This window comes from Trichosurus vulpecula, chromosome 4 (genome assembly GCF_011100635.1).
Source record: "Trichosurus vulpecula isolate mTriVul1 chromosome 4, mTriVul1.pri, whole genome shotgun sequence".
Classification (NCBI taxonomy): Eukaryota; Metazoa; Chordata; class Mammalia; order Diprotodontia; family Phalangeridae; genus Trichosurus; species Trichosurus vulpecula.
The window spans coordinates 115,608,283-115,635,661 of NC_050576.1; the positions used below are offsets into that span (position 1 = coordinate 115,608,283).

Below are 27,379 nucleotides of genomic sequence, written 5' to 3' on the forward strand. Positions count from 1 at the left end.
TATAGGTACTGGTGCTTGGGCTGCATCTTGAAGGAACAGAAGGATTCAGGGCACGGGATGGAAGGGGGGGTGAGGGTGGGAGCACTGCAGACATGGGGACATGGTCAGTGGACAGGGACAGAGACAAGATATGGAGTGTCATGTCTGAGGAATAGAGGAAAGGCCGGGCTAGCCAGGTCACAAAGTGTGGGAGGTAAATACTATACTGCAAGCCTGGAAAGAGAGGCTGGAGATAAAGGTTATGAAGGGCTTTAAAAGCTAAACAAAGAAATTTATATTTTATACTAGAAGCAATATCCATATTTGTAGGAAATCCCTTTGGCAGAATTGTGCGGGTTGAGCTGTAGTGGGGATGACTTGAAGAGGAGAAGAACAATGTGGAGGTCTTTGCCATAATGTAGGCCAGAGGTGATAAGGGCCTAAACTAAGATGGCAGCTATATGAGTAGAAAGAGGAGGTCAGGTGTCAATGATGGTATGGAGGTAGAAATGAATGGCAAGGTTTGGCAACTGATTATATGTACTGAGTGAGGAAGACTGAGGAGATGAGGTTAACACCAAGTTTAGGAAGCTGGGAGACTAGAAAAACTGTGGTACTTTCAATAGAAATCAGAGTATTTGGAAGAGTAGTGAGTTTGGGGAAGAAAGAAAACAGGTTCTGTTTTGGACCTGTTAAGTTTGAGATGTTTTTAGGGCATGCAGATTGAAATGTCCAATGATGAGGCTCAAGGGAGAGCCCGGGATGTGGCTATATAGATCTGTGAGTCATCTGCCTAGAGATCATAATTAAAGCCATGAAAGTTGCTGAGGTCACCAAGAGTGACAGGGTAGAGCAGAGGTTTTTAACCTGAGGTCCATGGATTTCAGGGGGGTTTTGAACTTGAGTAGGAAAAATTATACCTGTATTTCAATATAATTGGCTTCCTTTGTAAACCTATATATTTTATTTTATGCATGTAAAAACATTCTGAAAAGGGGTCCAAACGCTGCCAAAAGGTTCATGACACAAAACAGGTTAAGAATTTGGTACAAAAAGAAAAAAAGCCCAGTACGGAGCCCTTGGAAGCTCCTATAGTTGGAAGGCATGATATGGATCATAAGCCAGCAAAGGAGGATGGAGGGGTAGTTAGGCAGGAGAAGAACTAGGAGAGTAAAATGTCACAAAAACTCAGAGATGAACCCAAATGGGGTGCTCAACAATTAAAATGAAGCACAGCAGTTGAAAAGTATGAGAACTGGGAAGATTATCAGTTCTGGTAATTAAGAGATTGTAACTTTGGAGAGAACGATTTCAGTTGGGGAAAAAGTTGGAAGTCAGACTGCAGAAAATTGAATGAAAGGTCAGGAAATAAAGGCAATGAACATACCGTTTTCTAGGAGTTTGGCTGAGAAAGGGAGCAGAGATGTCAGATAATAGCTTGAGGTGATAGCAAAGTCTAATGATGGTTTTTTAAGGATGGAGGAAACAGGTATGTTTGAAGGCAGCACAGAAGGAATCAATAGACTGGGAGAGCTTGAGGATTAGGAAAAGAATGAAAATATGATTAAGGTTACATTCTGTTGGAGAAAATGGAAGGGGATAGGATGAAAGATATACAGGAGGAAAGAAATAGCCTTTTTAAGCACCTACTATGTGCTAGGCAGCATGCTAAGAACTTTACAAATATCTCATTTGATCTTCACAACAACCCTGGAGGGTAGGTGCTATTATCATCATTCCCATTTTACAGTTGAAGAACCTGAGGCAGACAGAGATTAAATGAGGGTGATACATCTAGTAAGTATCTGAGGCTGAATTTGAACTCTGGTCTTCCAGGCTCCAGGTCCAGGGCTCTATCTGTTGCACCTTCTATAGAGATTGGCCTTGGCAAGAAGGGCAAATGATCTTTCAAAGTGTCTTGAACTTAAAATATTCAATGATTGGATGATTATTTTGGTACTTTTGTTTAAAAAACTATGAACTGAAATACTTCTCAAAATGTGATTTTACTAACAGATCAACATTTTCATTTGGATTGCTATCAATTAAATTCTTGTTAGGTACCTGATCTATAAAAAGAAGAGAGTAGCCTAGATGACTTCTAAGGCTCCATCTCGTTCTGAAATTCTGATTTCATAAACTGACAAACCTCAGCAGCGCTGATTTTCTCAAGACAATACATTAAAAAAAAACCTCCATGGGTATTAAAGTTGAAAAATTCTCATCTCCCAAATAAGGCAAACTTACAGGTAAGGAAGGCACCTTCAAGGTCCCCATCTATAACTCCAGTCTTACTGTTTGAATTCCAATGATTAATACATTCTGAGCTCTCTCTCACAGTGAACGCTAAGATTTTCTTATAAGGTTCTTTTATGGCTATGAAATCTTTATTACAGCTTGAGTAGGGCTAAAACTATATACTAGCAATGCAAACTTTTTAAAGTGGCAGTTTCCCACAGATTTTGAAACAAATATGCCAATAATGTCTGACTTTGATGGAAAAGATGTTTAGTAATTAGGGGGGAAGAGAATACGAATTTATGGAATGCCTACTAAGTGCCAGGCACTACGCTAAGCACTTTGCAAATATTGTTTCGAGATAACAGCTTAGTACAATAGATATGTGGTAGGCACTAAATAACCTCCAGCTGACTTTCAGAGTTCAGAATATTGTGCTTCTGTCACTGTAAATATTATACAATGAGAACCCAGCTTTAACAATGTCCTACATAAAATGTTCAGAAGAACTTAATACACAGGAAAAAAAAACCTTATAAACACTTCTTCTACTAAAGCAATTTTTAAAACTTATTTTATTAAGCTGAAGAAAAGATGCCATCCTGCAATGATAGAGGGAATTACCTGACATGTAGCATACCCTCTGGGCTACCTTCCTAACTTGGCACTCACAAGTTGGTAGGTTGGGTGCCCAAGGGAGTGACTATATGGGCCTCTTCACAAGCCCCAACCAACCAGTAAACCTACTTTTGTTAAGCTCAATTGTAAACCAAAAATATACAGTAAGAACAGCAGCTACACAGTACTTTCCCCATAAATTTGAGATGCTTCCTTCCACAAATACGTACAGTGTCAGTGGGAAAAGTGAGCACCAACTTAGGATATACTAGCAGTAAGGTACCCATGTAGGGGATACATGTGGTAAAGGCATCTCAAACCTCTGATACCTCAGAGCGCCAATGTCGTTTCTATTCTCTTGGTGTCCCCATGCTGCTTGCCACTGAGTACAGCATCTCTGCTGGACAGGTACACAACAAAAACAACTGGAATCCCTAGGAATGCTCCTCTCTGAAGCGTGACTCACGATTACTGAGCTAGCACTCTTACATACAATTGGCTCTATTCTTTATTACCATAAATCACACTCATTGAAACTGCTTCTGGCTTGAATGCTGCCTCTCTGTATTTCCCTAGAGAAGGATATATGTCTCTTACTGGCTTAGTAGCTCTTCAGCAAGGCATCACAGCTCACAAGCAATGGGGGGATGTGGAGAAGGGAAGAGAAACGCACCCCCCTCCACACACACACACACACACACACACGTTCTAGTAGAGGCACAAGGGTCATACTCCATGAAATTGCTTCTTGCCTCAAAATCCTTCATTATTCTACCATTTCCAGAGTTTGCCAGGCCACTGCCAAGCTGCCCTTCCAAAGCAATCAGGGGAGCTTTTATACTCCTTAAAGGGATAATGGGGCATGCATAGAGGAGTCTAGGTACTTCATTAATATGTTCATTTCCATTGCTTGTATTATCTCTTATTTTAATCATGTCAGCTGAGTTGGAAGAGGGGGGGGGGCAAAATATCCCACCTATTGAAATGTTAATGGGATAATAAGTTTTCCCCACCCATTAATTGGCTGCACATGTAGCCCACTGGGGGAGGGACTTGCCTAAGGAGAAGCTTGCTTAGGGGAGGCTTGCTTGCAAGGAAGGCTTTCACATCTTTTGGTACTAAGTATATCAGGCACTGAGTCACTAGAGTTGTGATCCCTTCTGGCTCTGAGAAGTGTATATATACTCTGAGTTGGTATTTTGCCTTGGGGGTTTGCTTATGAGAAGGATCTTTTGATTTCTTGGTCGAGACTCTGAGTAGCCATATGTTCAGAATCCAACTGCTCAGATGTAAAGGTTCTCTCAATTCAGTGATGTATGTACAGTGTATAGCAATATTGCTTTGATTCAGGCAGTTAAGAACCCTGTCTGTTGGTCTTTATGCTAATTTCTCTGCTTGTATTTCTCTTACGTTCAGGGTGCTAATCCTTCCCCTGAACTATTTATTGTAATTAAAAGTAAGATTGTTAACCCCTTTTTGGGTAGTCTTTCCTAGAAAAGCTAATCTAAGAACCTGTGCTAGCAGGTCATCCTGGTATGCTAGGGTGCTTGCTGTTACAACTATAGACCATTTATAAACTTTAAACATTGCCATTTATATACCTATTATAAATATTTGTCAAGCCAACTTAATTTGTCAAATTTAAAATGAAAAAAAAAACATCTGGGGCATATTTTCACTTTCAAAAGATTGTTTCTAAATTTGAATGGGAGTTCTATTTAAGGGAGCATATTATTCATTGATTCATAGCTGTGAATGTTTATAAATTATATTAAGATGTATTTTCAAATGCAAGGAATGTTTTCCTACCCAAAAAAAAGCTTTAAAACTAACCATAGTCAGAAAAAATGAGAAGATCTGGCTAGTCAAATTTAAATTAAATGCTGGTACAGTTGTTTTCTGAATCCTCATTTTACATAATACTACTTTTTCAAACTACATTGAAAATGTAATTCAAAAACTTGTCAGGTTACTAAGGTATTTTATCATTTGCAATTTAAAAATTTTATAAAGCCTTTTCTATAGGAAAATGAAATGCTACCAGTTTTGTGATTGGCAAACAGCAAACAATTTTGTTCATTACACCAAAAATCATTAATACGTTATTACTAGAAAGACAAGCTACCTACCAACAGTACAAACAAAACTCACTTTAAGAACTACATTTTAAAATGTGATAGAGTGACTTGGTTCTATGTGTGCGTGCAAATGAGCGTGTTCTACTAGACGAAAAATTGCTACTGGCACAAAATTTATCTTCCAAAAGATTAGCTCAATAGATACTTCTAAAACATATTCCTTTTCCATTACTTACTCAATTATCAATGAACCATAGGTTAAAGTCAGTCACATATAATAGTGGCTTAAATTGTACCAAATTGATTTTCCATTACCCATTCTGTTATTAACAACAATTAACTTAAAACTAAAAGGGTTAAGGACTGATCATACATAGATTTATAGCTGGAAGGGACATTGAGTCATCTAATGCAACTGGCTCATTTTATAGATAAGAAAATTAAGGCCCTCAGAGGTTAAGTGACTTGTCCAAGGTCATACAGGTTATAAGCAGTAGCAGTGAAATATGAACCCAGATTAGATGGCTCCATATCCAGCATTCCTTCCATTATACCACATTGACTCCAGTGCTAAACTTGACATTTCCACAGCAAATAGTGGGAAAACTGGGACTAGACTCAAGTCCTAGTCCAGTGTTTTTTCCATTGTACAATGTTGCTTCCCATTTGAAAAATAAATTGCCTGAGGTCCAACTAGCTAAACTATAAAACAAAGAAAAAGAAGGGTTCATGGTAAATATACAATCTCTCAAGAGGAAGTGGTAGAGAAGACACTGATTCATACAGTTCTTAATGTTGGCCATTGTGTAATGCCTAAAAAACCCAGGACAACTTGATTCAAGGAAAAAGAGTACCCAGGAGTGATGATAGCCTAACAGTCATATTTAAATTTTTGAATAAAGAGACAGTTATCTAAAGCAATATTCCTGGAGAAAAGATGGTAGACAACCTATGATTTCTGTCTGAAATGTAAATGAGGCAAAAATCTGAGGTTTCAGTACAAAATATAAATATACCTCCTAGAGTCCCATGTACTCAATTACCAGTGCCTATAGAGCAATGTTAAAACTCTGTCTAAATGTGAGAAAGGCTTTGGAAGGAGGGTAATTTTTCTTTTGCAAAGAAAACGATAAAATTTAAGATCAATAAACCTGGGAAGAAAAAGAGACTTCTGTCAGGATGGACTACCAAGTCAAGAACCAAAATATAAATCAGCAAAAGGGAGGAAAATCAATGAAAGATCCAACCTAGTTCCATTTATATTTCCATAAAGACCATGACTCTATACACTGTGGAGGATTTTTTTTAAAGCCTACTGAGTTAGTTAGTAATATTCCTTTCTCTTTCTACAGTAAAAAAAAATCATTGGGACAGTTATGTTAGGGTTATAGAGGGCGAGGGGAAGGTGAAAATTTATATCCTATTCCTCACAGAGGCATGGATAAGGGGACCTAAGGTAAAAAACAAAGAGGTATCAAGTCATGCAAATATATGTGTGTGGAAAACAAACAGGCATGATGGGAAGCCTGGAGCCCAGGAACTGTTAAGAATCTTCTAGGCTTTAAGCACCAGCAGGAAGCCATTGAAACCTCAGTTTCAGTGACTAAAAAGACAAAACAATAAACTACCACAAATAACAGTGAAATGAAGCATATCGTTTAATCGAAGAGTCCCATTATTTGACGTAACCATATAAAAGTATTACTGATTTTCAAAGAATTAGGTGTTAATATATACTTAACATTAGCTATCTCAAACATAACGTCATCTTTAATGATTCAGAAGGAACTAAATTACTTGAAATACCTCAAGTATTAATGACTTCTGTGCAATACTTTAAGTCAAACGTATGGAAAGTAGACTGAAGCCTTACTAACTCTATGACATTCTTAAAGTTGCTTGTTTGGCTATCTCCCTAATTTGTTTATTTTCTACTTTTCCCATTTAAAAAAAGTGTAAAGAATGTCAAAATACAATGTCATAAAACTCTGGGGGGCGGGGGAGAAAGCTGAAACTTTAAAGATTATTTAGTTGGATTTTCTCATTTTACAGGTGAGGAAACTGAGACCAAGAATATTTAAGTGGCTCTTCAGCACTGGATTTGGAGTCAACGGAACTGAGTTCAAATTCTGACTCTGTGCCATTCCCCAACTGATAAATGGTCAAAGGATAAAGTTCCCAGAGGAAGAAATCAGATCAACCAATAGTCATAACAAAAAATGTTCTAAATCAGTAATGGAGAAATACAAATCAAAACATCTCTGAGGTACCACCTCACACCCACCAGTTTGGCTAAGATGACAGAAAAGGAAAATGTTGGAAGGGATGTGGAAAAATAGGTATGCTGATGCACTGTTGGTACAGCTGTGAACTAGTTCAACCGTTCTGGAAAACTATGTGGAACTTTGCCCAAAAAGTTATTAAACTGGGCATATCTTTGACCCAGCAGTACCATAATTAGGTCTATATCCCAAAGGTATCAGAGAAAGGGGGAAAGGACCCATATGTACAAAAATATAGCAGTTCTTTTTGTGGTGGAAAAGAATTGGAAAGTGAGAAGACGCCCATCAACTGGAGAAATACTATTTGTACTCTAAGAAATGATGAAGGTGGGGCAGCTAGGTGGTGCAAAGAGCACCAGCCTGGAGTCAAATTTGGCATCAGGCATTTGACACACTTACTAGCTGTGTGACCGTGGGCAAGTCACTTAACCCCAACTTCCCTGCCCTCCCCCCTCAAAAAGAAAGATTTCAAAGAAATGATGAAGGGGATGGTTTCAGAAAAACCTGGATAAATGCATATGAACTAATGCAAAATGAAGTGAGAACCCAAACAATTTACACAGTAACAGCAATATTGTAAAGATAATCAACTGTAAAAGAATAATTCTGATCCACACAACGACCCACCACTATTTCAAAGTAGTCATGACGAAAAATGCTACCTACCTCCAAATAGAAAACTGGTGGACTCAGACGGAAGCTTATTCCTTTTCCCTTTTCTTTTTGGGGGCACATGGCTAATGTAGAAATTTGTTTTGTATGACTTCTTATCAGTTATGGGTTTTGAATTTTTTGACTTCTCAATAGATGAGGGAAAGGAAAGAGAAAGGGAAGGGAGTTTGGGGGAAAAACAGTTGGAATTTTTAAAAATTCTGGCTCTGCTACTACCTATAACAGGTTACATGAACTCTTTGGGCTTTAGTTTTCTCATCTGTAAAATGATGGATTGGATGAGATGACTTCTGAGGTCCTTTTCAGCTTCAAAAGTATAATCCCATGAAGCATTTCTATAAATAACTACTATTAACTGACAACCTGCTATGATAGTTCAGCACAGTGCCAGGTGATTTATGGTGATAACTGTAAGAAAGTCACTACAATCAAGTGGTCTATAATCTAGTTGGGAAGATAAATGTATACACATACAATGGGTATGCTATACATGTTGCAAACTCTGCCATATTACCAATGATTAATTATTAGTTTTCTAATAATTCAATTATTAGATATAATTTTCTAAAAATTTCTAAATATTCTAAAAATAATTAATTTTCTAATAATGCTATAGTTCCTTTCAACGTCCTTGTCAATTTCAACATCCAATCTATGGTTAGAACACTGTATTGGTGAAGAGGATATTTTAACAATGGGGTAAAGCATGGTACTCATGAAGCTATGGTCAGCTATACGGCCAATTAGTGTTAGTTCCTTGGTCAGAACATGAATGCACTCTTAACCTCAGCCACAAGGGGAAGAATGTTAGGTTATACAAATCCTGCACTGAAAATATGAGACCCTAAGACTCATGTACTGAGTAAAGTAACATACCATATTTCGCCACGTATAAGATGCACCCTTTTTCGAAAAATTTGGGGTCTAAAAACTGGGTGCATCTCATACAGTGGTTGTAGATTTTTTTACTTGCATTTCCCGCTTTTTCACGCTTGTTTTTGCGCTCATTGTCATAGATTTTTTTTTTACTTGCATTTCCCGTTTGTTCGCATTTGATACTGATTATTAGGTTACATTTTACCACGTTCTGCCCAGAAATGGCTCAGAAAAGATTTTTGTACGGTGTTGAATTCAAGTTAAAAGTGATCCAGTTTGCCAAAGTGAATGGAAATCGTGCCACTGAACATAAGTTTGGTCTTCCTCCAACTAAGAAAACAATCCAAGACTGGCTACGGGAAGAAGAAACCCTACTGAAAACACCATGGCAGAGGAAGACCATGAGACGCAAGTCAGCAAAATGGCCTGATTTAGAGAGGGAATTGAAGAGCAAAGGGCAATTGGAATTCCTGTGTCCACAAAGATGGTTCAGCATGAGGCAAGAAGAATTGCTGATGAAAAAGAAGTTACTGATTTCAAAGGAGGACACAGTTGGTGCTTCAGGTTCATCAAACAGAATGGACTAAGCATGCATACACGCCACCAGACTTGCCCAAAAGATGTCTGAAAGCTATGAGCAGATGAATAAAACCTGAGTTCAATAACTTTATATAATATATTTTTTTTTCAAATTTTGGGCCCCAAAATTAAGGTGCATCTTATACATGGGAGCATCCTATATATGGGGAAATACGATACTTGTTCCGAGGGGCTGCTTTTACCTTGAAGATAATTAAGTCTGTCAACAGTGCAAAGAATATCCACTGCTAGTTCAGGCCTCAGAGCTAGGGACTTTGTTCAAACAGTACAGATAGGGAGCCTTCATCTAAGCAATCTATCATAAAGAACCTGGTAGGTAAAAAGAAAAAACATCTGACTCTCAAATTTGTAACAACAGGTTATCTATTACTCCTTCCTTTCTCTCACATCTCATATCCAACGTTATTGAGTCAATTAATCAATAGACATTTATGAAGTGCCTACTCTGTCCCAGACATTGTGCTAAGTGCTGGAGATACAAAAAGAAGTAAAATACAGTCCCTGCCCTTAAGGAGTTTATAATCTAATAGTGGAGTTGTATGAATTCTACCTTTGTAACATCTATTGTATCTGTCCCTTTCTGTTCCCAGCTGTCACCTTCAGCTATAACTAGAGTTGAAAATGAAGTGGAGTGAATGGGGGAGGAGAATCCTCAGACATACACGGCACCCTTGTGGAGGGAAGAATCCTGGAAAGTTCTCTGTACAGAGAGGGTGGAAGACCCTGGAAACCCTGGCCCCTGTGTGTAGAGCCCACAGAACACTGAAAATAACTGCTGGAAAGGCCAAAGCCAGGGAGAGAACAGGATGGGACTCACAAAAAGTACACTTTACCATCTGGTAGGTTCTTTACTTCAATACTATTATGCATCTGTGATTTCACCAACTGGATACTCCCTCCAGTTACAAAGACTGCAACCAATCTGTGCACGTCCATGTTCTCTTATAAATCCACCCAACGCACTAGGTGTCATCCTCTAGACTTGACACTATATGGATACTAATATGATATCCAGGATGTCCACTTCTTAAAGATAGTCTAAAAACTGTGATCCTAAGCTCCCTCTGCCCCCTTTTATGACACTTAGCCATTGTCACTACGAAAGTTGAAGGGGCCAGGGGCCATTTTATATTTTAATTCTATGGGTTATCATGGCCAAAGAATTCATCCCCAAATAAATAGCTAGCCTATCCAGTAATGAGCTTCTCAATACTCAGCTAGACGAGTCTTTGGAAAGACAGACATAGTTTACTGCGGGTTCCATTTTCAAAGCTTTTGTAAAATGGAGGAACTCTTCAGAACTTTCATTCTACAGACATAGCCTTGAAGAACCCTGGATCACCATGCCACAATACAGATTTTCAAAAGAATAAGTTCCTATTTTAACATTAATCCAGCTAAGTGTTCAATTCAGTTGTTTCTACCTAATGCACACCTCTGCCTCTGTGCCCTTTGGTATTCACTTAATCTCTTAGAACTCTAGACAGCTAAGACTATTACTTGTAAAAAAAAAAAGGTGCCAATCTGCAATTTGCATTGGTAGAGTCTCCTCCCTCACCTGGGAATTTCCTACATTAAGAAAATCATAGGTGTAGTACCTGTCACTATAAAGTTTAAATTAAAAAAACCAGCATTTTAAGTAATTTAAATAACAAAATAGTTTAAGTAATACTACAATTTAAAAGAGCTATAAAATTATGTATAAGACAGTGGAAAATAGGGATTCAAAATAAGTATTATCTCCATTTTAACACTGATAAAGAAATGTTAGAATTACAAATATCTATAACAGAAAAATTTTAAAATGAAGTCTATTATCTATACTATTTAAAAGGATAGCACGCCTGTAATTAATGTTCATAGTGTATTGCACAGGTCCACAAAATTTTATGTTTAATAATATTAAAAATAAGGAAATATTCAAGATATTTGTTTCATAAAATTGTATTTATAGCAACTTCAGCTTATAAAAAGGGCAAAGAAAAAGAAATGATTATTTTAAACAGACCTAAAGTAAAAGAAAATTCAGGCTTTATTAAGGACACAGAGAGGGGTAAGTAAATGATGGCCTTTCTTTATTACAAACACAGAGAGGGGTAATTAAATGATGTCGTTTCTTTATTAACTTTCAGTAGAAACAAATACACTGAAGAAACAATTTACAAAGGATTCTGTTTCATAATCGTTTTATTAAGAGACAAAAGCTCTTCTGGCTTCCACTGGAGTTTGACTTATATAAAAAGCCCAGAACTAGATACAAACCTTTACAACTTAATTCTCAATCACCCCTATTTTACTACCCTGTAAGTTTTGTTTACCAGCTGAGCTAGTCTGTTGAGTCAACCGAAATACAAATGACAGGAACTGTAATTCCTAAGTACTAGAAGAAATAGAGGAAATCTCAGAACAAATAAATTGTACAAGGCACAAAACTTTCATTGAGTTTTGATAACAGCAGGACATCTATACCAAATGCCACAGTCTCAAAAATAAGAGTCTATTCTCTCATAAAAGAACAAATTGTTAGGAATTAGTTATAAGAAAAGGAAGGTTAACAACTATATTTGTGCTTGTACTCAACAAATATGGTTATCTTTCAAACTAATGAATGCACTTTGAAAATTAATTCTTTAAAGGACAAAGAATAGCAATTTTAAAATGTGACAAAGAATTATCTCTAATTTCCTATTAAATTAAGTCCATTTCCTAAAATTAATTTTAAGTTTTAAATGTTAGAAAAGCATTTTAACAATTTCTGAGTACCAACAAAATCTTGTGCTTTTTTATACATTCTTTGATTTCCCTAAGTTTGTTCTCATGTTTATTTAAAAATAAATTAGTAATAAACATCTAGTTACAGAATCCAAAGGGGGAGGAATTTTTTGTTAAACTTTATGAATTTTTTTTCTGGAGAAAATAAGCTTTGCTCCCAAAAGACTACTAATCTTCAAATAACAAAGACATGAAGAACTTCATAAAGTAGTACTATCTGTTATGTAGCAGGAATAAAAGTTTTCCAGGAGAGCTGAGTCCTCCAAGTTGCTTAAGCTCTTATATTTGACACTCATTAAAAAACAAGAGTGAGCAGGGCCAGTTTGATAACAATAGCTTTCAGAATTTTTGATCTCTTTCCAAAACTGTAATCAGGTAAACTCAATAAATTACATTACTGATGATTCATAAAGTACATAACCACTAGTACCTTTCCATACTTCTCCCTCCCATATCCCCCAAAGGAATTCACTCTCATTTTTGAGCATAGCAGTCTAAAGTGAAAGAGAACATGTCCTTTGGAGTGGCAGTTTCTCCAAGGTGTTTTTGAAATGATGATGTCAGAGGAAGAGTAAAGGAATGATTTGTTCCAAGAGAGTATGCTATTCTAAGGGGAAACCAGATATCCTACCTGTGCAGGTATGTCCATGGATCAATAAGCACTTATTAAGGACTTAGTATGTACCAAGTACTATGCTAAGCACTGATGATACAAAGGTAGCTAGGTAGTCCAGTGGATATTGTTGGATTTAAGAGTTTAGAGTCAGAAAACCATGCATTCAAATTTTGACTGAGATACTTACTAGCTGTGTGACCCTGGGCAAAGTCACTTAACCTCTCTTGGCCTCAGTGAGGTTAATAATAGTGCCTATATCACAGGGTTGTTGTGGGGTCAAATGAAATAACATGTACAATGCCTTGGGAATCTGGAAGTGATTAAAGGCAAAACCAGTCCCAACCCTCAAGTAATTTACATACAAATGAGGGAGATAGAACATAAGTAAATAGGTAAACACAAGATACATAGAAATAGAAGGTAACCTTAAGACAGGAAGTCTCCAGTTGGTAGGGATTGGGAAAGGCCTCCAGCAGATCATTTGAGCAGTCTTGAAGAAAGCTAGGTAGTCTAAGAAGTAAAGGTGAACAGAGAAAGCATTCCTGGCACAGGGCACTGCCAGTGCAAAGGCACAAGAATATAAGATGGAAAGTCAGCAAGTAGGCTAGTACGACTAGAATGTAGAATGCATGTAGGAGACTAAAGTGTAAAAGAATTAGAAGGGTAGGAAGGGCCCAGATTAGGAGGAGCTTTAAATGCCAAAGAACTTTTATGCTTTATTCTAGAAAAAAAAGGTACCACTGGGGTTTAGCGAATGGGGGGGGGGGTGATAAGGACAGTATTACACTTAAGTAAAATTACTTTGGTAGCACTGTGGAAGATGGACTGGAGTGTGAAGAGACGTGGCAGGCAGATCAACCAGCACACTATCAAAATAATCTAGGTTTGAGGTGATCAGGGGTGGCACAAGAGTGATGGCAGTACCAGAGAGGGGGGTGAATTGGAGAGAAGTTGCAAAGGTGAAATCGACAGGCCTTGGCAACTGCTTGGATATGTGTGGTGAGAGATACAAGGAGCGTCAAAGACTGAGAGCCTCAGGGACTGGGGAGGATAGTGGTGCCCTTAACAGTAAAAGGGAAGTTAGAAAGGAGGGAGGGATGTTATTAAGCACCTACTATGTGTAAGTCATTTTGTTAAGACTCAAAGGATCCAGAGACAAAACATTCCCTGCTTCTGAGCAGTTTATACTCCACAGGGAAGATATGAAATGTACACACATAAATAAATGCAAGGTAATTTGAAGAGAGCATCAACAACCTGGAGAATCAGGGAAGGCTTCACAGAGAAGCAGCATCTAAACTGAAGAGGAACGATACGAAACAAGGCTGTAAAGGTGGGTTGGAGCCTTGAAGGGTCTTAAGTGTCAGGCTAAGGAAGTTTGTATTTTCTTCCTAGAGGCAAATTGGTAGTTACTAAAATTTTTAGCAGAGAAATAACTTAGTAAGACATTAAAAAATTATTTTGGTACCTTGTAAAGGACGGATTGGAGAGAAGAGACTGGAAGCAGGGATTACTATCGTCTGGGTAAATGATAAAGTCCCAACAGGGTGAGGGTGGCTGTGTAAGCTGGAGAGGAAGACAAATATGAGATGTTAAGGAGGTAAAACTGACAGGACCTGGCTATCAATGGAAATGGAGAGAGAAGAAAGAGCCTAAAATGTTTTCAGATTATGAACCTAGGTGATTAGGAGCATAGTGAGCCCTTAACTGCAAAAGAAAGTAAAGGATGACAATTTTAAGGAGCAATGTTTATCAGTTCTGTTTTGGATTTGCTGATTTTGTAATGCCAGATTATTCAAATGAATATGCCCAACAGGCAGCTGATGATAAAGGATGATAGTGGATATATAGATGTGGGGCTCATCTGAAAAGTTAATTCAATTTATAGGCAGTAAGTATAGCAAATAGGCTGAGGACAAAATAAAGGCAGGAGAATGAGGAGCACACATTCCAGGGCCAGGATATTTCAGTTCAAAGTAGAATATGTGGAGAATAATATAAAGGAGGAGGATAATACAGTGAAAAGCCACTAGATTTGGAGTCAGAGGACCTAGGAATCAAATCATAGCTCTGCTACTTACAACTTTCATGACTCAGTTTCATCATCTGAAAAATGAAACAGTTGTACCAATCTGTAATCACATAAAATAAGACCATAAAGGTGGGATGTGTCAGCTTTAGACCGCCTTGAATTCAAAGCAAAATGTTTGAGCTTTACAAGTTCAAATAGGGAAATAGACAAATAGGCAACAGGGAACCAGGGAAGGTTTCTGAGGAACAACATGATAAGATGTAGTGGTATTAAAGATGGATTAGCGGACAAGAGGCTGAAGACACTGAACACAGAATAAAGTGACCTGTGACAACGAGGACCAGTACTAGAGTGGTGACAGTTGAAACAGAGGAAGAAACAGATGTTCCAAAGGTAGAATCCCCAGGCCTAAGTAACATGACTGAACATGACAGGTGAGAAAAAAAGAGGGAAAAGTAATCCCAAGGTTATATACAAACATAGTGGTGTTGCAAGAAAAAGATAAAACAGGTTTAGAGTAAAAGACAATGAACTTTTTGTAGATATATTGAGTTTGAGGTGCTAGTGGGACAACACAAATATTCTGAAAGCAGTTGGAAGTATAAATCTAAAGCTAAGAAGGGATACCAAGACTAAGCAGATTTCAGAGCTTCTTGCACAGAACTGACAAGTTGAAACATAGCGATTAAATGAAATTGCCAATAACAGTAGCTCAATTTCTATAATACTTTATGATTTACAAAGTACTTCCCCCCAAAACCAAGTGAAGTAGGTCGCACAAATGTATTTATTCCCATTTCATACATGAGGAGAATTAGGCACAAAGCAGTTAGATGCCCTGATCATATCACAAAGCTAAGTAAAAGCTGGAGCCAGGATTTGAATCCAGGTCTCCAGGGTCCAAATCCAGCGCTCTTTCCACTATACCACGCTGCTAAGGGAAAGCACATAAAGAGAATGATTCAAATAGACTTTTAAGTAACTTAACACATTAAGGAAGTAGTTGAAGAGATAATAGTCAGATAAGTTAGAATAACCGAGAGAATGCAATGTCCCTGAAGGTTGGTAAGTACCCAGTGAACAGGAGATAAAAGAGGCTGAAGACAAAAAACTGGCCACTGGCTTTGGCATTTAGGAAATCATCAAAGACGTTACGGGAGAGAAGCTTCAGCAGAATGCTAGGAGTAAAGGCCAGACTGCAGGCGATTGAGGAGACAGTGAGATGGTGCTAGGGAGTATACAGTACTTTTTTTTTGAAGTTTAGTAGTCAAGATAGAGTTTGGAGAGCATAGCTAAAAGGGACAGAAGGAATAAAGGAATGCTTTTTTAAGAACTAGGAAGACCTGTAGGAAGAAGAAAAGAAGCTAGGGTAGGGAGAGAGACTGAAGATGCATGTAAAAGAAAGATCTTAGAGGAGGCAGAAAGAATCGGAACAAAAGAATAGGTAGGGAAGGAAAAGAGAGTAGGTCATTCATTGAACAAACGTTTTGTTAAGCACCTGTCAGGGGCTATACCTGAGCTCTACAAGTGATATGAATTTTTGGTAAGACACAATCCCTACCCTCATGGAGCTGGGGTAGGGTGGGGGAGGGTTGGAGAAACACATAGATAACTATGAACCCAAAGTGAATTAGAAACATACAGAACTATTTGTGGTTTAAGAGGAAAAAAAGTGCTTCAAGAAGGAGATACACTGGAGTTTGGGGTAGGTAGGAATTTGGCAAGTAAAGAGAGGGGAGGGAGGGGCATTTTAGGCATAGAGAATGGTTGTGAACAAAGGCACAAAAGCCAGGAAGCAAAAGAAAATGTTTCAGAAACAAAACATTATTCTATATCCCACCTTAAACAGCCTCTCTGGATAGGCTGTTTGGGTTGAATATACTATAACAGCAGCTGGCAAGGACCTCAGAAGCCCTGAATCCATTCCCCCCATTTAACACAGGAGGAAACAGACACAGAGAAATGATTTGCCCAGGGTCACAAAGTATCTGAAGCAGGATTTGAACGTAGTTCAGAGTCCTATCCACTATGCCATAAAATACATGGAAGCAAATGATAATAAAATGCTTTAAAGTTTACAAAAAGTTCTATATATATTATCTCCTTTGAGCCTCTCAATTCCTATTGGTACTATTACCCCATTTCCAAAAACAAACCAAAAAACCCCAGAACAGAATAGAAAAAAATTACAGTTAATCAAGGCTTCCAAATGGTCTTTCCTCTCCCCCCTTCCTCCCCAACCATTCCCAAAGGCCACTTCTTGGGAATGGAAAAAACAATCTCTTCTTTTTCATATGGTAAGAAATGAAAGTACCTTTACATTTCTAATACCCAGAAGCTGGGTAGTACCTGGAGCAGTAGTTTTTCCCCTATTTCACATGAATACAATGATTACTCCTTTCATGTACAATTCCTGGTTTTAAACAGGGGAAGTAAAGGTTCCAAAATTCCCCTTCTAAAAATGAAAAGTCTAAGCAAACATTCTAATCACAGAATCTGCCAAAACTAACGTATGTAAGTTGTACAGTGAGCAACATGACTGCACAGTGATCTAAAACATATGATTCCAGACTTCAAATGCAGGAAGACACTAGAAAACTTGCCTCCGGAGACAATTTGTATAGGTTGGTTTTTTAAGAAGTATAAACCCAGAGTTGACAACACAATTCTGTCCTATCATGTCTGTCTAACTGAGAGCTACATCAGGTCTAGAAATCTCATTTTTTTTTCATATTTTAAAACACTGCATTCACTACCAACAAAGACTTAAATCACCAAAACTCTGAAACTGACACAAATAATCTCCCAAAATTTATCAAGGTTCAATGAATTTACTGGATGAGGCTTTTTAGTAATTTGGGTTCAATTATCATCTCTATGCAGGTGACTTCCAAATCTTTATATTCAGCCCTAGTCTAGTCCCACACCACCAATTACTACTGGACATTTCAAGTTGGATATCCTGGAAAAATCTCAAATTCTCTATGTCCAAAAAGAATTTATCTCCCCTGCCAAACTCACTTCTTTTCCTATCTTCCCTATTACTGTCAAGGGTACCACTATTCATCCAGTCACCCAAGGCTCAAAACCTAGCGTCATCTTCATTTCTCAATTTCACTTACCTCATATCTCTAATGGTCAAATCTTGTTCTATCACCATGACATCTCTCCTTTGTCACCACCTTAGTTCAGGCCCTCCTCACCTCTGCAATTGTGTCCTATTGGATCTCCTTGCCTCCAGCCTTTTCCCACTACACCACCAAAATAATTTTCCTGAAGCATGTCTGGCTGTCAGCCCCCTCTGCCCCTTTTACAAACTACAGTTGCTCTCTATTGCCCCAAGGATCAAATATAAATTACTGTTAGACATTTAAGGTTCTTCATAAACTGGTCCTTTCAACCCTTCCAGTCTTAACCTTTATTCTTCTCTTTGCACTGTGGCCTAACCACACTGGCCTAGGTCTAGTCTCTGTTCTATACACAAACCATTTCATCTCCCACCTCCGTACCATTGTACTGGCTGTCCTCCAGGCCTTAAATGCAGTCCACTCCCTCCTCACTTCCACCTCTCGGAATTCTTCAAGACCAGAGTAAGCACTTAAATACCTGCTGATTGACTCTTGCACCACTTTCTTTATGAAGCTTTTTCTGGTCTCTTAAAATGCTAGAGCACCTTATCCCAACACTACCTTTTATTTATCATATACTGGATATACTCATGTGAAGCAGGTCTGGCAGTGAGTGTGGCAGGGGAGATAACTTCTCTTTTAGACATACTGAATTTGAGATTTTTCCAGGACATCCTCATTAGAAGATAAGCTCCTTGAGGGCTGAAACTTTTATTTTTGTCTTTGCATCCCCAGTGCTTAGCCAATTGACTGCCAAATATTAAACATGTAATAAATGCTTACTGATTGAATATAATGTATTTTTATGATTATCTACATAGATAATATCCTCCACTATTGCCTGGCTCTAATGAAAGTGACCCTGGGGTTCTCAAAGTTTATGTTAACAAAACAAAAGTTCTGGAAGGTCCTACTAAGATGGAATGGTTTCAAGTATAGCAGTGATAGCCTATGTCTTTGTTTCAGAACCAAACTAGCTAAATTTAGAAAGGCTCACTACCAGGTTGGTGGCAAGGAGGTGGAAGCATTTTTCTGCCAAAGCAACTTTCAAAGATAGTCTCCTAAGTGATGGAGAGGTTGTTACCCCTGTTGGAGGGAGTACCAACAACCAAATTACAAATCTCTGAAGCAATATACAAATCCCCAAACTAAAATTTAAATTTATATAACAGGTTAATTTTAAAATATTTTTCAAAACAAAAATTAAGTTTCAGGGGTAACAAATTTAAATCATGAATTCAAGATTACTAACCTGGCACACTTTAGGTTAGGATTTCTATATGAAACATACAATAAAAATACACACAAAAAACTAATTCACTCTGAGAACACGATTTACCATTCACACCAGATCAACCTAGGGCTCTCACCAAGTAAGCATTAAACCACAGAGATAATGGTTGGATTTGTCTAACTTGGGACAGAAAGACAACTATTTTTACAATAAAAAGAATCCTGAACATAGAATTTTAAAATATAGTTTGACATTTCTAATTCTTATAAGTATCATAAAGCTATTATTATTATTATTATTATGAAATTAAACTTTCAGAGACATAGTGTGAGTAAGTATGAATTCAACCTATAACTATACAATTTGTCTAACAGGCTCCAGCTCCCTAAATATAAAAATAATTTTTTAAAAACCCCAATCATCCAATTAGAGTCTGTACTAAACAAATGGAGCTTTCAACTACTTAAAAATTTCATTTTCTACCTTTTTTGTACATTCAATGAATTATAAACAGGCTATCTTCATTTCAATTCAACCAATACTTATGTCCAGGCTTTGTGAAAGTCACTGTACTACATGGAGAAACAAAGACAAAATCGCCCATATATAACCATTGTAATAGTGTGAAAAAAGTTCTAAGTATATAGATTTGTAGGCCTTCGTTAGTCATCCACGGATATGAACCCCAGAGCTACCCTCCATCCAACAGCAAATATTTTTCCCTCCTTGATTTTTGGGAACTTTTGAGGAAAAACACCAAAGTCAGACTTAGAAAACTACTAGAGACATGAGAGGAAGAGCACTACTATCAACAAAATATTTCCATTAAATTTCTTGATGCTTCCTGTTACTGTTAATATCATCATCATCATCAATAACTTTCATAGTTTATAATTTTTATGTAAGGGGCTTTGAGTACAGACTTGCTGACCATTCTTTTATAAGCCTGGGGTGGCAGTCACTGTGAAATCTGAGGAGACCATACCAATAACAGAATGCAGGTCACTGTGACATGGCAGACGACACAGCAAAGTCAAAATCGCAATTCATCTTGCGCTGACTAATCATCCTTAAAGAAAAAAAAAAAATTAAGTGGAGGCGTCAGTTTTCTAAGGTGTTTTTGCCCTGCATTCTTCAAGTTAAGCCTTTATCTCATTCCTGGAAGGTCAGAGGGAAGGGCGCTCAACTGTAATTCACTTCAATTTTCGGTAGATTTGGTTTTATTCCTCACCTGAGGCCCATTTTGGTAACTCATGACACACTTATTCTCATTTCCTGATCAGTCGATCAGATAGATATCTGAGGCCTGGATACCTCATCAATTAAATCCGACTCTGCCCTCAGGGAACTTAAAATTACATCAGGCATCCTTCCTGTATCACTACTTTCCACAGTCCAAAGCAGTAGAACTAATCTCATTTTAGATACCCAGTCACTACTACCACCTTCACTTCATATTTCTCCCTAAGATTCCACCCCAAAGTCCTTGGCACCATCAAACAATGTATCAGTACAAATAACATTGGGCATTACCATCTTCTTTGTAGCTGCACCTTCAGGACCACCGGACCTTTCCATCTGACATGCAGCTGAAACTTTCGATGGGTGTTCAAATTAACCCCCGTTGGAATTATCTTCATCATCAGTAATTTTTGTGGTTTATAATTTTTATATGGTGGCATATAATAATTTTCATATGGTAAATGGTTGTACGGAAAGAAAGTCCTGGCCATCGGCTATCTTTTCTATTTGTATCCCCAGTGCACTGCACGTAGTAGGTGCTTAATGTTTCATTTATTCATTCTGAACCCCACGTATTCTTTCCAGAGCCCCACCCCAGCAACATCCCCACCCTTCTCTCCCTGTAAACCAGAGGTTCTCAGCCTTTATGTGACGGACCCCGACACGCACGCACACATAAACACACACGACACACACTTTGGCAGTTTGGTGACACCTACGGGCCCCTTCTCACAAAAATGTTTTTTAGGAGGTGCTAAATTTCCGTGATCGGTAAAAATAAAGATGTAGTTGTTTGGGTTTTTCAAAGCCAAGGTCGGAGACCCCAGGTTAAGAACCCCTGCTCTAAATCTTGCCTATCCCCTCCAGACCCTCTCCTTCCCATTGGAAATCCCTCCCCTCCCCCCCAGGCCCAGCCCCCAGCGCCGGCCATAGCAGGACCCCGAGGCCGGCTGCGTCAGGGGCCTCCTTCTCCGGAGGTCCATCCCAAACTCCCAGACGCCCCCAGGGCAGAGCGCCCCCAGCCTCTGGGAGCCTGAGCCTCTGGGGGCCCTCCCCTTCACCGCCGCCCCCTTCCCCCATTATCCGTCCGCCCAGGAGTCGAGTAGGCCACAACTCACTGCATTCCTTCCTGCCCCACAACCTCGGTCTCCTCGACCCCAGGAGGCAGAAAAGGAAACGAGGCGGCCGGGAGGGATGGGTTGGGAAGAGGGGGATTACCTCCAGAAGTCCTCCCCCTTCTCCAACCTGCCCCCATTACCTCAGCCGACCTAAGCCAAGCAGCCCCAGCTGCGGCTAAAATTAGAAACCCAGACGCGCGCCCGTTGGCGGTGACCTCACGCCGGGCACCCGCACGCCTACGCACGCGCGCGCCCGAGAAAGAAAGAGAGGCGGAGGAGGGAGTGAGTCACCGCGCGCGTACCGGCTCTTCTCCAGCCCCTCCCCCCAACCCAGTCTTTTCTCTCGAGCCCGATCCTCCCTCGCCAAGAACGGGCTGACGTCAGCCGCTTCCCGGAAGGGTGACGTGAGCACGCCGTAGGGAATAGAGAGAGTAAGAGAGAAAGAGAAGCTCGTGGAATGTTCACGGAGCTTCCATGCCTTAAAGGGACAGGGCTCAGGCTAAAGAAAGGGTGTTTTATTTTGAGGAGATGATCGGATGAGGTCCCAGTCAGTGAAGTAAGTTCCGATGACGAATAAAAGATTCTGCCTCTGAGGACCAGCTTTTCTCATTAAGTTAAAAGAGAAAAGGGAGATGGAGGTGATGAAGGAGCAGGTGGAGATGATGGAGGAGGAGGAGATGATGGAGAAGGAAGTGGAGGTGATGGAGGACATGGAGAAGGAGGAGATGGTGGTGATTAGAGATAATGAATAAAGGAATAATTTCTCAAAATTGATATTAGAAACAAAGCCCCAGAAGACAAAATGTCAGAGGGGAAGTTAGGAAGGCCAGGGGACCAGTCTGGCCAAGTCACAACCTTTCTGAGCCTCGGTTATCACATCTGTAAGAATGGGAGCCCAAAATAGCTCCTACCTCACAGGGTTGTTCCGGGGATCAAATGAGACGTGAAACAAGGCAGCTGAACTCTGGCTCCAATTCATCCAAATAGTTTTCCATGACACTTTCTCACCCCCTTCACTCACTGCCTCTTGTGTGCAGTTTGTTTTGCTGCTGCTAGGTGGTAATCCTTGCATGTATCATGTTGATTTAAAAATACGAACATAGATTGTTAGAACTAGTAAGGATCTTCGCGGGAAATCTAGTCCAAATCCTTATTTTACAAATAATTAAACTGAGGTTAAGTAAAGTAACTTGCCCTGGTTGAGTCAGAGAGCATTTATTTAGTGCTTAGGTGGCAAAGTGGATAGAGTACCAAGACCGGAGTCAGGAAGACTGTCCCCCTGAGTTAAAATCTGGTGTCAGACATTTAGCTAGCTGTGTGACCCTGGGTAAGTCACTTAACCCTGTTTGCCTCAGTTCTTCATCTATAAAATGAACTGGAGAAAGTCATGGTAAACCACTCCATTGTCTTTGCCAAGGAAACCTCAAAAGGGGTCACAAAGAGTCAGACACTACTAAAATGACTGGACAAAAACATGTGCCAGGCACAGTATGCTAAGTCCTAGGATGCAAAGTAAAGCAATAGATTATCACTGCTTTCAAGGAGCTCTTCTTCGCCTAATGGAAGAGCTCATAGTCTAATGCAGAGATGTCAAATTCAGGTATTTGCAGCATAGACATGAGCCTGCAAAACTCCCAAAACCACTTTAAAATGTAATTGGAAAATGCTTAACAGAATAAATAAAAAATACAGTACAACATAGACAATGTTAATTTATGGTTTTCTAAGTTAATATGCCACCCACAGGTATCCATTTCTACTTAATTTTAATACCACTGGTCTAATGAACTCATAGGTAGTAAGTAGCAAGTGAGAATTCAAATCCAGGTCCTCTGACTCCAAATGCAATGAGCTTTCCACTGTACCCAATAGTATTATTATTAGTAATGAATTAGTTGTTCAGCTAGGTAGCAATCACCAACTTACTAAGCTTCAAAAGATCAAGGATCAATCTGTTTAGACCCCATTCCTAACCTCCGCTCCCCCCGCCCCATCAGATTGTAAATTTGTTCAAAGCAGGGGCCCTTCTTTGTATCCACCTGGCTTAGTATAGTGCTTGGCATATATTAGATCCTTAATAAATGTTGATTTACTAATTTAACATTCTTTACTCATCACCAGCACGATTCTATTCATAGTCACACTGAATATGCGTATGTTGTTTATGCTGTTATAAGCAAAAGAGAATTCTCTAAAGGTCTTATCTACCTGCCTTCCAGCAGGACTCAAATCTAAAGTCTCGAAAGTCTCAAAAGAGCTCCACTGTTGCCTTGGTTCTAGGTTCAGACAATTCAAAATTTAGATGGGGGAAGGGACAGGGGAGTTATAACCTAGCATATAGACAGACTTCTTCACCCAGGATTTTTTTTTCTTTTTGCTTTTTGGCAGGGCAATGGGGGTTAAGTGACTTGCCCAAGGTCACACAGCTAGTACATGTGTCAAGTGTCTGAGGCCGGATTTGAACTCAGGTCCTCCTGACTCCAGGGCTGGTGCTCTACTCACTGCACCACCTGGCTGCCCCCTCCACCCAGGATTATAATACAGAAGTTCTAGATATCACAATAGCTAGTTCTATCCAAGTGAGGGGCAAAAGATGAAATTTTGTCTCTTTTACCATAATCGACTGATTTATTTGAATAACAGAAAGTTCGTTAGAATTTTATGTCCATGCCAAATAGGAAGAGAAGAAAACAGAATGGCAAATGTTAGACCAAAGTAATGGTACCTATACAATCAAAACTGAACTAACTAGACCATCTTTTGCCCTTGAACAAACCTGAGGTTCTGTTGCCACTATGTGTCCTTGAGGAATTAGAATTGGCCAAATGAATAATATTTTACAGGTCTATCTCCTACTCTCTATAGATTTCAGTCCTAATGAGTACCCCTCCCTTTCACAGCCCTTCCCCTAAGATTCTGTTCATAAATAGTTCTCTTTTCTATTTCCCATCGTTTAATATTGTGAATTAGAATCCTTTCCTTCTGCCCTTTGTCAGAAAGCCTATTCTCCCTACCTCCTGCTGTCCCCAAGTCCAGGGATTCTTTCCTCTGCCCTGCTGATCCCATTACTATGGACCTCACTCTGTTGGCGGTGAGGGCCACTCAGCATCTTTTTCTGGAGGGCAAGAAGATAGAAGTTAGGATATCCAAATCGATATTCTTTTACCTGAGACTGGCTTTTGGCTGTCACACAGACTATAGAGCCTCAGTATTTCAATTCTGAGAAAATATAAGAACAGAATGGAGGAGCTGAATGCCCTTACGAGCAAGGTATTTGCTCAAGGGAAGAATTAGGATGAGGTGTGGGAGAAGATAGTAGATATGGGAATAAAGAGAAGAGAAATGGAGCAAGATCAACATTAGAGAACAATAAAGAAACTGAAAACAACTATCTGAAAGATGCTGGAAATTTTCTGTAGCTCATTCCATTCTTTGGTATTGAGAGGGGAGGGAAAAGACATGGAAGAGAATTTTTTGACATGTGCTACTTCAGCAGCTTTCCCTGATCCTACCCCAACCTACCCTCGATTAGTAACAACATCCCCTCTTAGACCTAACATAACACTTTGTTTCCTACCTCTCTAATACACTTATCATGTTACGTTGTATACTATAGCTATCTGTGTTTAAGTCCAATCTCTCTCTTAGATGGTAAAGTCTACAAGGACAGATATTGATTCTTGGCTAACTTTTGTATTTCTCCTCTTGCCTAGCACGGTGCTCTGCACACACTAGGCACTGAATAAATGTAATGTCGTTAAGATGTAGGGGTTAGTGTAATGATAATACAACGAAGTATGGTCTGGCCATCATTTTAAACTCTTATCATTAAGGATCAAGTGTTCCACATTTTCCGCATGTATCTGTCTGCCTTCCTCCTTCACCATTTGCTGTGTCCCAGAAGCCCAATTAAATGTTAATAGCCTCTACTATAGGAGGGCGGTAATCTAGGGCAAACAGCACTAGAGAAGACAAGCCAGAATCTTGGGAGCATTCCCAACTGTGCCAGTGACTCATTGGATGACACAAGGCAAAGTGTTACTTTCACAGTGCTCCGATTCCCCATCTGTGACTGAATGGGGTGGGAGGGGGTGTGTCAGGGAAGAACAGAGTAACACATGTCGCCTTCCAGCCTTACAGAGATGTAGGGGAGGTCAGGCAGGATGAGGATAGGGGAAGAAAAAAGGTCACTGAGTCAGTGAGTTGGTTCTCTATATAGGATAAAAGCTGAAGCTCAGAAATGGCATACTGAGTCAGCTACATGGTCCATACAGTCCAGTGGTCTATTTCTGATTGTGACATAAAGGAATGATTTATAAGATATTATTTTTTCCCTCAAGTTCACAACCCCCCTGAAATCTAACCACAAATCTTCAGGTTATCCCAGATTAAGAACCCCTGCACTAAATGATCAATAAAGCCTCTTCCACTTTAAATATTCAGTGATTCTGTTATGTCATCCTTATGGGTTATAATGTGTTCTGAGCATAGTTTTAGTGACCCATTATGGAACTATCCGTTATTAACCAATATGAACCCTTTTAAAACCTATTTATATTTTTGGCCTGCATGGCCTCTCAGATCCAATGTTAATTTAATACAAGCAGCATTTATTAAGAACCTATTATGGTCTGGGCACTGTTGCTGTTGTTGTTTGTCCTTCCTTCTTGAAGAGGACCATGACATCAGGGAGGTGATGCCATGACATGCAAGTGAATTGGATTTAAGTGAGGGAGGGCTGAACAAAGTCACTAGCCTCACCCTCTCCTTCAGAGCCATCTGGGTCCAGTGGCAAGATATAGATCAGGAGGACTAGAGATGGCCCTGGATGCAGTGAGAGACCTTGGCCTTAGATCTCTGGAGATAAAAAGATAAAAAATGAAAAGTCTCTGCCCTCTAAGGACTTATATTTTACTGGTAAGAAACAATATATGCACAAGTAAGGAAATACTGGTTATAAACAAAGTAAATACAAAGTAATTTTGGGAAGGGGAGAAACACTAAAAGTTGGGATGGGGAGGGTGGCATGGTGGATCATGAAAGGCCTTATGTAGCACTTGAGTTTAGCTTTGGATGGAGCAAGAGGTACCAAGGGGACTTTCGATCAGGGTAGTGGCATGATGAGACTGTGTTTTATAGGAACGTTCATTTGGCAGCTGTGTGGAAGAAGGACAATGTGAAGAAGGGTGAGCCACGGGTGATGCCGCAGCTTAGTGCTCTATGCCTGCCATGTTCTGGCAGGGTTTCTGGTTGTGCTCGTGGTATTGGGTGAAATATCCCACATTAATAAGGGAGGGATTAGAAGGTAAAGGTAAAGTAACAAGGGCTATAACTAGCAGCTAAAATCCCACCTTCTGCAAAAGCCTTCTTCCTTAATCTTAGTGCCTTACCTCTGAAACTACTCCTAGTTTATCCTGTCTGTATCTTGTCTGTACCTTGTTTGCATGTTGTCTCTCCTAACAGACTGTATCCTTGAGAGCAGGGACTGGCTTTTGCTTTTATGTACCCAACACTTAGCATAGCGCCAGGCATTTTATAGGAGAATAATAAAGCTAATTGACGCCTGACTAGAGACAGATGTGAATATCCTCTGCATCTTTTAGAACTCTGCCCCAAATGTGATAAATATAATAAGCTGCCATTTGTTGAATTTGCATAACTCTTGTATTTAGGGGTGATAGTGATTTCAGAGATGGTAGGCTTGGGACCTTCCTAAAAACTGCAATTTTGAGACTGTTAAAGAACTCTCTCTGAACAGATTTTTAATAGTCTCTAATGCTGGGCATTGGGAGGGGCACTTGAAAGAATAGTGCTTAGGTCTCAGTAAGACCATAGAGGAATTTCTGGGGGATATAGATAAATGAGCCATTTGATTTGCTGGGAGTGGGGCAGGA

General features: G+C 39.3%; 1 long non-coding RNA gene across 1 annotated transcript in view; it reads right to left on the reverse strand.

Moving 5' to 3' along the window:
• Nucleotides 1-21,611, reverse strand: part of LOC118848560 — a 52,177-nt gene extending 30,566 nt beyond the window's left edge. The window contains exon 1 of the long non-coding RNA XR_005010260.1: nucleotides 21,486-21,611. This is a non-coding gene — a long non-coding RNA (uncharacterized LOC118848560). The remainder of the gene's footprint in view (nucleotides 1-21,485) is intronic.
• Nucleotides 21,612-27,379: the final 5,768 nt, after the last annotated feature.